Source organism: Panthera leo, chromosome A1 (genome assembly GCF_018350215.1).
Source record: "Panthera leo isolate Ple1 chromosome A1, P.leo_Ple1_pat1.1, whole genome shotgun sequence".
In the NCBI taxonomy this organism is placed as follows: Eukaryota; Metazoa; Chordata; class Mammalia; order Carnivora; family Felidae; genus Panthera; species Panthera leo.
In genome coordinates, this window is record NC_056679.1 from 104,700,822 (window position 1) to 104,713,528 (window position 12,707).

Below are 12,707 nucleotides of genomic sequence, written 5' to 3' on the forward strand. Positions count from 1 at the left end.
GAGACACAGAATCCGAAGCAGGCTCCAGGCTCTGAGCTGTCAGCACAGAGCCCAATGCGGGGCTCGAACTCGCGAGCTGTGAGATCAGGACCTGAGCTGAAGTTGTACACCCAACCGACTGAGCCACCCAGGTGCCCCCAGACTTCTTATTAAAAGGGAGACCGCGAGAGAGACCCTGATAGGTCACTTGGCAATGTTCTGATCCACTATCCTTAAAAAAAAATCTGGCAATTTTGTGTTATAAGGTAGAAGACTATAATAATGACACAGCTCAAAATACCCCGAGGGCATAAGGGAAGCAGGTGGTGTCCTGAACAACTGCTGTTTGCTTGCACTTCACCCAACTTCTTGTTAAACCCAGAGGTTCTCAGACTCTTACGGGAGAAGGCTCTTGGTAGGACCTCTGCATTTCCTCCCTCCCTTCTCTTTCTCCCCCCACCCCCTTCCCCTTGCTCTATTTAAAACAATTCTATAAAACTATCAAACAGGATTTGTGAAAACACTGGTGCCCTTTAGATGGAATGCTAATGATAGAGCTGATTTATTTTTAATGTGATAGGTCTATTATTTTTGCCAAACCATGGAAGAATCCAAACACGCATGAATCCAGACCGGCTGCCACTTGGAAGGCATTGCCAACTTCTCGCCATCCCTGGGCGGCACCTTGAGAATTGCTGTGATAATTACCTAGTGCAGTGCTTCTTAACCCTGGTTGCATATTAAAATCACCTGGGAAGATTTTAAAGCCTTCTCACTCCAGACCAATTAAATCAGAAGCTCTAGGGACAGGACCTAGGCATCCGCAATTTGTCAGAGATCCTCAGGTAATTCTAACCTGCAGCCAGGGCTGAGAACCAGTGGCTTAATGTCATGTTGCGTTACTGTTGGAGTCGGGACACTGTGGTAACAAGAGGCAGAAGTGAGCGCCCATCTCTGCCCCTCATAGCCCTCTGCTTTTTGTCTGATTGGAGTTATATAAAGCCTAAGTGGAACTAAGATTAAGCCTGGTAATTGTCATGGCAATGCCCTAGATTTTTCTATCAAATCCAATCTTATTTGTGATGGGAGACGCAGAAGTGACTCTAGTGATGTTAAAATATTTCTGCTGCTATTTGGAATATTCAGCATTAAACTCAATAGAGTTTTTCCATAAAATTTCAAACATGAAAACTTTTAGAAACAGCAGATCTCACCTGAATAAAAAAAAAATTATCATTAATTGTAAAGTGTGCTTGATCACAGAGAATTATCTAGGCAATCAGCGTCATGTATAGCCTTTAATGCCTCCTGTCTGCTGAATGTGAGTTCTGCATGTTGAGCACAAATTTGCAAATTTCTCTAGCTTATGCCTCATCACTCCCTTCTTTGATTAAATATAAAGTAAGTGGGATTTGAAAATCGTAAAGCTGGGAGGGACCTGTGGAAACCATTTTGTCCAACCCCGTTGCTTTGCAAGTGTATGCCAAACCCAGGAAGAGAGTCAGGCTACTACTTTGGTCTTCTGTTAAATTCATGAATGCTCTGGTATGGATGACTGAGGCATCTTTCTAACTGGCTCTCCCTTTCCTGCCCTCCTTTTTCTCCACATTGCTGTCAGAGTGGTGGTTCTAAACACAAATCCAATCAAGTCACTCCTTTTCTTGCTTAACCTTCTTGAATGACTTTGCATTTGCCTCAGGTCCAAATTCAAACTCCTTAGACTCCCATACATTCCCTTGTGAATTGATCTGACACCGTCTCCCCTCTGAAGAGTCATCTCTGGGAGCCTCTGTTTCTCACTCCAAACTGCAGTCACACCAGAGTTCTAAATGCCTGAATGCAGTTCTCCGAATGTGTCCTACAGGCCACTGTGGGTTGGCACGTGCTATCCTTTCTCCCTGCAGTGCTCTCTCTACCCCTCTGTAAGGAGACCCTTCCTCTGTTCTTCCATTTGTGTAGTTCATATCAGCTTTGTAAGGAGCAGGGAGCAGAGAAACCAGAAATTGCAGCACAAGGTGTGGAAAGTGGGAGAGGACTTACTGAAATGACAGAAGTTTGGATGGATGGAATTTACTTCCTGAAATAGAAGGCCTTCTTAACTGTTTTTGTATAAAGAGCTTCAAAGTTCCATAGGAGACCAAGGTCAAGTGGATTGAGAATGGAACTCTCTGGGGTGGTGGTGGTCGTGGTGGTATTTCAGTAGCCCTAAGTAGACAGAGAATGGTTTCTTTTCTTTCTTTCTTCCTATCTATCAATTGTCTTCATCTGGCTTTAGTTGGATTTCAGGTGCAGGCGTTTAAATTAACCATACCCTTCAGTTTATGGCATATTATTAGCATTGGTCTACACAAAGATACTATTTAATTTAGTTTTTCTTTTTTCTTTTTTTATTAACATTAAAAAAATTAAGTTATTTTATTTTTTTAAAAAAATTTTAAATGTTTTTATTTATTTTTGAGACAGAGAGAGACAGAGCATGAGCAGGGGAGGGGCAGAGAGAGAGGGAGACACAGAATCCGAAGCAGGCTCCAGACTCCGAGCTGTCAGCACGGAGCCCGACGTGGGGCTCGAACTCATGGACCGTGAGATTATGACCTGAGCTGCAGCTGGATGCTTAACCAACTGAGCCACCCAGGTGTCCCAAAATTTAAGTTTTTAAAAATTTTTACTTAAAGACAGAGATAGCAAGTGGGGTAGGGGCAGAGAGAGAGAGAGAGAGAGAGAGAATCCCAAGCAGGCTTCGCTCTGTCAGTGTGGAGCCTGTCTTGGGGGCTTAATCCCATGAACTGTGAGACCATAACCCGAGTCAAAATCAAGAGCTGGACACTTAACCAACTGAGCCACCCAGACGTGTGCCTTACTAACATTTTAAAATACACGTTCCTTCCTCCTATTCCCCTCCTACCACATAGGAAACTGTTCCAATGTATTTTTTTAATGTGCATCTTTTAGTTTGTATGTGTTCTTTGATGGTCCATATAAAAATGTAGTTTTAATGGTACTGTGTTCTATACTTTATTCTATATCCTTTTTTCACTATATTTTTAATATTATACATGTTTCCATGTGTATTTCAAGTGTGTAGGCTTCTAAGTGCTTCCCCAGTCACAGGTAATGAGCACCTAGCTAGTCTCCAATGTTCTGTCCCTATGAACAACTTCGAATTGTATAACTTCTTGTATGTCCCGTTATAGATGTATGTGAGACTGTCTTTGTGATAGGTCCTCAGGAAGGGGTTCTAGTTATGTTCACACTTAATCTGACCAAATGGTGCTTTCGATTTGCCGGGTTGCACCAGTCTACATGCCCACCAGCAGAGCATGATATTGTCATCTCTCCACCAACACCTGGCATGACCCAGCTTTCCAATATCTGCCCATAAAATAGAAGGAAGAGAATGTCTCGTTTTGGTTTTGTTATTTTAAAGAGACTTTATTTTTTATTTATTGTATTTAAAAAATAGTTAATGTTAATCTTTGAGGCAGAGAGAGACCGAGTATGAGCAGGGGAGGGGCAGGGAGCAAGGGAGACACAGAATCTGAAGCAGGTTCCAGGCTTGGAGCCGTCAGCACAGAGCCCGACTTGGGGCTCGAACCCACGAGCTATGAGGTCATGACCTGAGCAGAAGTCAGACGCTCAAGTGACTGAGCCACCCAGGCACCCCTAGACTTTATTTTTTAGAGACATTTTAGGTTCATAGTAAAATTGAGGGAAAAGTAAAAAGAATTCCCATATATAACCCTGTCCCCCATGAGCCTTCTCCACTATCAACATCCTGCACAAGAGTGGTTGGTACATTTGTTACAATTAATGAAGCTACAGTGACACATAATAGCCACTCAAAGTTCAAGTGTACATTAGGGTTCACTGTTGGTGTTGTAGATTCTGTGGATTTTGACAAACATATAACGACATATATCCACCATTATAGCATCATACAGAATACTTTTACTGCCCTAAGAATCTTCTTGCTCTCTGATTCATCCTTCCTCCCTCCCTAACCTCTGGCAACCACTGATTTCTTTTTATTTTTTAATTTTTTTCCTGTCTCTTGCTTTGCCCAGAATGTCATATACTTAGAGTCATACAGTAAGTACCCTTTTCAGATTGACCTTTTCCGTTTCGTAATATGTGTTTAAGATACCTCTGTCATCTCGTGGCTTAACGGCTGACTTCTTTTTAGCAATGAGTAATATTCCATTGTCTTGAGGTACCACAGTTTATCCGTTTGCCTACTGAAGGGCATCTTGGTTGTGGCCGTTGAAAATAAAGCTACTATAAATATCTGGGTGCAGGTTTTTCGTACATTTTCAACTCATTTGAATAAATACCAAGAAGGGCCATTGTTGGATTACGTGGTAAGAGCATGTTTAGTTTTGTAAGAAACCGCTGAACTGTCTTCCCCAGAAGTTCTTCCAGTTTGCATTCCAGCAGTATTGAATGAGAGTTCCCATTGTTCCACATCCTCATGAGAGTGTTTGGGATTTCAGCGTTGAGGATTTTGGCTATTCCAATAAGTGTTCGTGGTATCTGATTGTTGTTTCAGTTTGCATTTCTCTAATGACACATGATGTGGAGCCTCCTTTCGAATGCTCATCTGCTGACCGTGTATCATCTTAGGTGAGGTGTCTATTTAGTCTTTTGTCCTTTTATAAATCAGATTTTTAAAATTTTCTTACTGTTGAGTTTTAAGAGTTCTTTGTGTAGCTTGGATCACAGTTCATTGTTAGATGTGTCTTTTGCAAATAATTTTTCCCAGTCTGTGACTTGTCTTCTCATTCTCTTGACAATGTCTTTTGCAAAGCAGAAGTTTTTAATTTCTTTAAGAATTTTTTTTAATGTTTATTCTTTATTTTTGACAGAGAGAGACAGAGTGCGAGCAGGGGAGGGGCAGAGAGAGAGGGAGACACAGAATCCAAAGCAGGCTCCAGGCTCCTAGCTGTCAGCACAGAGCCTTACGCAGGGCTCGAACTCACGAACTGCGAGTTCATGACCTGAGCTGAGGTCGGAAGTTTAACTGGCTGAGCCACCCAGACGCCCCATGAAGTTTTTAATTTCAATGAAGTCCAGCTTTGCAATTATTTCTTGCATGATTCACGCCTTTGGTGTTATATCTAAAAAGTCATCAGCATACTCAAAGCCATTTAGATTTTCTTTCTAGATTAGATTTAATCGATTTTCTCTATTTTGTAATAATGGCTATGTTTAACCATCAGCTCACAAAATTCCTCAAGATTTAACAGTCAGCTCTTATGAGCTGCCATGAGCCAGCTGCAGCACACCAGCCTTGTGGGAATAGAGAAAATTGGACCTATTATTTACAGTACGTACCAGAATAAATTCCAAATGGATCAGAGACATAAATGTAAAAATAAAATGAAACCTTACAAGGAAAGACCAGGAAAGATGTGGATAAATTCCTCTATAACCTGGGAGTGGGGAACGTCTTCTGAATTACGGCTTAAAATCCATAAGCCTTAAGGGAAATGGGATTATATTAGTTTCATAAAATGAACTGAGAATTATAATTTCTTTTTGCATTTTTTGAACAACTTCTCTAACATGGGAATTGTGTTTGTAAAAGTTTAACAGAGTCCATTTTAAAAGCATCCAGGTCTAGAGATCTTTGGGGTGGAGTTTTAACTACCAGTTAAATTTCTTTAATCCTTGTGAATCTATTTTAAATTACGTTTTTCTTCTTGTGCCAGTTTGGCATTTGGTGTAGTTTCAAGAAATTTATGCCTTTTATCTATCTTTGCTTTCAAAATCTCTAATTATTTCCTCATCTTCATTATTTGATCAGGTTTTACTTAGTCGTTTTTTTTTTAACCTCTTTTCTTCTATCAGTCTTATCAGAGGTTTATCTTGGTAATCTTTTCAAAAACAGAACTTTTATTCTTATTAAAATTTCCTCCATGTAAGAAAATTATTATTTTGTTTCTCATTATATCCTTTCTTATATTCTTTTTTCTTCCTTGTTTTGATGTTCTTTTTGATCACTTCTTGAGTTGGATGCTGAGTATATTTCTTTTCAACTTTTATTGTTTCCTGATAAACATATTTACATGTGTAAATGCTCTTCTAAATATTTGTTTAGTTATATCCCATACATTTTGTGTTTTTCATGCTCATTTAATTCTAGATATTTCTTCATTTTGATTATAATTTCATTTTTAACCTATGAGTTATTTAGTAATGTGGCTTTTTTAATTTTGTAATTTTTTTGATGTTTATTTATTTTTGAGAGAGAGAGAGAGAGAGAGAGAAAGAGAATGAGTGGGGGAGGGGCAGAGAGAGAGGGAGACAGAATCAGAAGTAGGCTCCAGGCTTGAGCTGCCTGCACAGAGCCTGATGCAGGGCTCAAACCCACAAACCATGAGATCATGACCTGAGCTGAGGTTGGACCCTTAACCCACTGTGCCACCCAGGCACCCCATTAATGTGGTATTTTTAAAGTATGGAACCTTTAAAGAAATTCTGTTAGTTATTCCTAAAGTTATTTCATTATGTTTGGAAGATGTAATGTATAAGACATTGCTCCTGGTGAGTTTATTGAGACTTCATGTAGGCCTGATACATTCATATTACTTTGTGGGTGTTTCTAAAAATGTATATTTGCAATTTGTTGCATGAACTATTATGACATATATATATATATGAAGATATTTATTATACACAGCATACCATTAGAACATACCTATCAAAGATGTGAACAGTATAATTAATAGTATAAGCCTACCAATTATACCATTTAGATAAAAATCTGCTTAATTTTTGTTTACTTAATAAATTTCTGATAAGTGGGTATTAAAAATTACAACTATTTTTATGTTACTCTCTGAATGCTGTCAGTTACTGTAACCTATTATTAGGTTCATATATGTTTGTGATGTTTATATCTTCTTGCTTTATTGTTTTGTTTACCTTAAAAAAATTTTTTTTAATCTTTATTTATTTTTGAGAGAGAGAGAGAGACAGTGTGTGAGTGGGAGAGGAACAGAGAGAGGGAGACATAGAATCCAAAGCAGGCTTCAGGTTCTGAGCTGTCAGCACAGAGCCAGATGCGGAGCCAAACTCACATGACCTGAGCCGAAGTCGGATGCTTAACCGCCTGAGCCACCCAGGCGCCCCTGTTTTGTTTACCTTTTACATCAACTTCATTTTTTGTCAGCTACTATCATTGCTGGTTTTTTTGGTGCGTCTTTTGGTTTTATGAATATTTCTCATAGACAACATATTTTTGGATTTTATTTTTATATCTTAATACTATTAGAGAATACTTGTTTTTAATTTGTGAGTTAACTCCATTTACATTTATTGTAATTGCTGTTGTATTAGAAATGACTTCTCCTACCATATCTCATATTTTATTGCATTTTCTTTTTGTTTTCTCCTGGCTCAAAAAATTACTTTATTTTTGTTCAAGTGTGGCTGCCTTTAAGACCCTTATTCATGTTTACTTATTAATTTCTTGAACTTATCAATATCTGTATATTTCTTCTAACTAAACAAATAATTTAGTGGTTTTTTGTGTATATATATATGTATATATGTGTATATATATATATATATATATATATATATATATAATTATTATTGTACACACACACACACACACACACACACACACACACACACATGTCCTAATGGTTCTGCTTCTCTAATTGGACTCTATTATACCCAAATACAGAAAGAGGGGACAGGTTAAAATAAGATAAGGAAAACTCCAAACCTAGAAACATCAAAATAAAACTTAAGAACCTCAAAGACTAGGAAAGAATTTTAAAAATTTCTAGAGAAAATAAAGAGATCATCAATGAGAACAAGAATTAGGTTAGACAGTGGGCACAAGATGACAAATGGGAAAATACTTTTTAAATATTAAAGAAAAATAAATTTTAACCTAGAGTTTTGTATTTATCTTTCAAATTGTCTTTCCAATGTAATGGCTTAAATATGTATATATATATATATATATATATATATATATATATATATACACACACACACATATATAAATATATGAAAAAAACAAATAAATATATGTATATTGTTAAAATATAAATATCATATATTTATATTATATTATAATTTATAATATATTAGTTATAATTATATTTATAATATAATATATTATATTGTTAAAATTTAAATATATTTTTATATATACATATATTTATTTATTTCAGATAAGACTGAGAATGACATTATACTGAAAACATGTATTGGAAGCAGTACTCAATATTCAAGAAATATGGTAAAGGTGACAAAGTCCCTGTTCAGGACCAGAGTGAGAAAAGGAACAAATTTACAAATATATCCAAAAACACCTAGAACTAAAATTTGAGATAATATAATATGAATATATAATCCCCTTTGAGGGAAGGGGAATATATATATTGCAGGGATTTGACCTTATGAAATGTGAACACTGGTTAAAGAGTCTTTATAAGGCTATGGTGTTTACGTCGAGTGTTGGAGTCAGGAGGTTTGGAATGAAAGATGAAAGTAAAGAGGGGGTGATCAAGACAAGCCGGAACCCATAAACACAAGCCGGAGCCTGTGAGGACAGACCAAAACTCCTTTTAGTTCCTGTTGCCTCTAATCTTGATGTTATGTGTTTCCTACAGAAACTAGAGCCTTATATCATGATTAGCAAACACCCCTGGTCTGGGGGTCAGTGAATCTTCGTGGGGATCTGCAGAAGGTGCAGCTGTTGGAAACCCCCTGGCTGCTTCACAGTCGTGAGGTGAGCTAGCAGGTGAGCGACAGTGCCCTGCAAACCTTTCACAGGGATCTTGCTTATGGCCCATCTAAATGGAAATGCACAGGAAATGGGGTGTGGGGAAACCAGAGTCAGCCTGGTCAAGCGGCCACAAAGCCAGTGCTCATACGTGTTAGTACTCTTGCTCCTACCCTCCACGTCTTCGAGCTCTCTTCTGTATTTCCTCTCTTTACCCTTAACTGCTGACCCTTGGAGAGTTTGTCCATCTGAGCTTTCAACTCACTGATTTATTCATCACCTTTATCCATCTTGCTTTATATCTTAACTAGTGTTTTAGCTACTTCAGCGGTTACTTATTTCATACCTTATATTCAGTCTGGTCCCCTTTAAAAAAATGTTTGTTTGTTTGTTTATTTATTTAGAGGCAGAGAATCCCAAGCAGGCTTTGCACTGTTAGTGCAGAGCCCGATGTAGGGCTCGATCTCATGATCCATGAAATCATGACCTGAGCCCAAATCAAGAATCTGATGCTTATTCAACTGAGCCACCCAGGAGCTTCTCAATTTGGTCCTTTTTAAATGTTTTCTTATTCTTACGTCATGTTGCTTACATCAGCGTTAACTTTTTAAATTTTTTTAAATTTTTTAATGTTTATTTAATTTTGAGACAGAGCGAGACAGAGCATGAGTGGGGAAGTAGCAGACAGAGAGAGGGAGACACAGAATCCAAAGCAGGCTCCAGGCTCTGAGCTGTCAGCACAGAGCCCCATGTGGGCTCGAATTAACGAACTGCGAGATCATGACCTGAGCCAAAGCCTGCCGCTTAACTGACTGAGCCACCCAGGCTCCCCACATCAGCCTTAACTTCTTAATGTATTTGTTGTCATTAATTTCTCATTCCATCTCTTGGTATAATTCTGATTCATGTGGTCTATACTGTCGAATTTGCCTATCTTTCTAACATAGTAGCTGTAATCCTTACTTGGATTTCTGTTTGTTTTTTTTTTTTCTTTCTGTTTTTTTGTCTTTTTTAGCCCCAAGTTCTCTTGCTCCCTTTGACTACCAGTTACTACACATGGTTATGGATTGGGACATGGCTCCAGCCCAGACTCTAATTGATGTACCTGTAAGTGAATTAAAGCCAGGGAAGAGAGCCCCGGGGCCACAGAACTGTTGGTGATCATTCCCATTTGCCCACCATCCAGAAATAACTTCTCTAGTGTGTATTTCCTATTTAAGGGAAATGGGAAACAGGCTCTAGACTCTAAAAACATTACAGTCTCTGTTGATTTGCTCTCCTTGCCCTGGGGGTTCAGAGTGGGAGGGATCCAGTGGTGAATACCCAAGGGTAGCTGGTCAGTGCACATTCCCTCTCTTCATCCCTCCTCACTTTCTTGGGGCTTTTGCTCTGCCCTTGTTGTACCCTGCTGACCCCTGCAGTCTCAGCTGTTGCTGCCAGTTTCTGTGGTGATTAACAAACTGACTGTCCACCTCGGGGAGAAGCAACAGAAAGTTGTCCTCCTCTGGCTGCCCTCCCCAGGCTGAAGCCATTCTCCCCACCAACCCCCTGCCATGTCCCTGCCAACCCCCCCCCCCCCCATCCGTTTCCTGAGTCTGCAGACTTCCCAGAGACTTTTTATAGTGCTTTATTTTATTTTATTCTTTGTTGTTAGTTCCTCAAATTCGAGTTTCCCCTCTGGCTTTTGTAGTTTCTTTAGGGTTGATTTTCAGGAAGGAGCCAGTGGCTAATGTAGTTTGTCATCTTGACAGGAGTAGAGAATGGTTTATAGAATGAGCAGGTGTAGCAACAGAAAGGGGAGAGAATCTGAGACAGCAGTTGCAGGAATCTTAAGAGAGGAAGGCTACAAATGAACCTCAAGAGGTGCTTTTTCTGCATTTAATTTAAAATTATTAATTAATATGTATGAGCATGTATGTATAAGTGTGTATATGGACATATGTATGTATGTATATGACTTTAAAAGTGAAATAATGCTATCAGGCTTATCACTGAGAAACAGCAATCTCTGGGGCACCTGGGTAGCTCAGTGGATTAAGTGTCTGACTCCTGATTTTGACTCAGGTCATGATCTCACAGTTCATGAGTTTGAGCCCTGCCTGGGGCTCTGCACTGACAGTGAGTACCCTGCTTGGGATTCTCTTTCCCTCTCTCCCATGTAAGCTTTCTTTCTCTTTCAAAGTAAATGAATAAACTTAAAAAAAAATAGCAATCTTCACCCTTTCCTACCCTAATATTGTGCCCCACGGCAACAATTTTCAACTTAAAAAAAAAAAACAACCTTTCTTAAAAAATAATTAAAAAATTTTTAAAAACCTTCTTCAAGTGTTTATTTCCACATTAAAAAAAAAATTTTTAATGTTTATTTGTTTTTGAGAGAGACAGAGACAGAATGCGAGTGGGTTAGGGGCAGAGAGAGAGAGAGACAGAATCCCAAGCAGGCTCCAGGCTCTGAGCTGTCAGCACAGAGCCCGATGCGGGACTCGAACTCACAAACCGTGAGATCATGACCTGAGCCGACGTCGGACGCTCAACCGACTGAGCCACCCAGATGCCCCTTATTTCCATATTCTAAGTAACATGCTTTTATTAGTATTTCTTGGTTTTTAAAAGTTACATACTATGCTTGGCTTCCTAAATTAGAAGATGAAGAGCTCACACCTGTACACCACTGTATTCTCCCTTCCGGTGCATCCTTTTTCCCTTCTTACCCTAGCCTCCTGATGTACATACACCATCCCTTCCATCATCAATATGGCGTGTCCACAGTATCATGTGTGTGCAAACCCTGTTCATGCCTGAGACATATAGCATGCTAAGATCATACTTCCTTTTTTAAAAAAAATTTGATGTTTATTCATTTTTGATTGAGAGAGAGAGACAGAGTGAGGGTGGGGTGAGGGGCAGAGAGAGAGGGAGACACGGAATGTGAAGCGGGCTCTAGGCTCTGAGCCCTCAGCACAGAGCCTGCCTTGGGGCTCAATCCCAGGAACTGTGAGATCATGACCTGAGCCGAAGTCAGACGTTCAACTGACTGAGCCACCCAGGCGCCCCTCATATTTCCTTTCTGAGATCTCTTTTTATTTTCTTAGGGTTAATACTTGCCTTACCCACCCCCAAGTGTTCAGCGCTCTCTGTGCCTCCCACAATTCTCTGAATACTTTGGTAAGAGTTGAAAACATCAGGTAATCTAGCAGATTCTTTCCCTTCCCCATACCCATCCCTCTGTGCAGACTTCATTTTCCTGCTTATCATCTCGGCAACTTCTTTTGCCTGCCTCCCGTGTTAGGCCTCCCATTTCCTAATTTTGTATCTCTCTGTTTCTTGAAACTTTCCCTTGTTTGGTGCTGAAACACCAGCAGTCTCTTTTGGTTGCTTCCCAAGAAAGAGTCCATAGGAGGTTAAGTTTAAGTGTGTGTGTGGTGATCATTTGCCATTTAGGCAGCCCCAAACATTCGAATACCCCTTCCCATTTTGTTAACAGTTTCCCACGTTATAAATTCTATATTCTTTTTTTTAATATTTGTGTATTTATTTTGAGGTGGGGAGGGGCAGAGGGACAGAGAGAGTGAGTCCCAAACAGGCTCTGTGCTATCAGCACAGAGCCCTACATGGGGCTTGATCCCACAAACCGTGAGATCATGACCTGAGCTGAAATCAAGAATTGGACACTTAACTGGTTGAACCAGCCAGACGCCTCTAGAGCTTTTACTATTATGACTCTGTGAACAGCTTGTCTCTCTGTTTTGTTTTTTTTTTTATGTTTATTTATTTATTTTGAGGAAGAGAGTGCAAGTGGGGGAAGGGCAGAGAAAGAAGAAGAGAAAGAATCCCAAGCAGGCTCAGTGCTGTCAGTGTAGAGCCCAATGCGGGACTCGATCCCACGAACCCTGAGATCATGACTTGAGCCGAAATCAAGAGTCAGATGCTTAAGCAACTGAGCCACCCAGGTGCCCCTATAAATTCTATATTCTTAACAAAGAAC

General features: G+C 39.4%; 1 long non-coding RNA gene across 1 annotated transcript; it reads left to right on the forward strand.

Annotated features, from left to right (window-relative positions):
- Positions 1–4,522: 4,522 nt before the first annotated feature.
- LOC122217312 lies at positions 4,523–12,205 on the forward strand. The gene is made up of 4 exons (XR_006201394.1): positions 4,523–4,599; positions 8,610–8,740; positions 9,738–9,829; positions 11,815–12,205. It is a non-coding gene; the product is annotated as an uncharacterized LOC122217312 (long non-coding RNA).
- Positions 12,206–12,707: the final 502 nt, after the last annotated feature.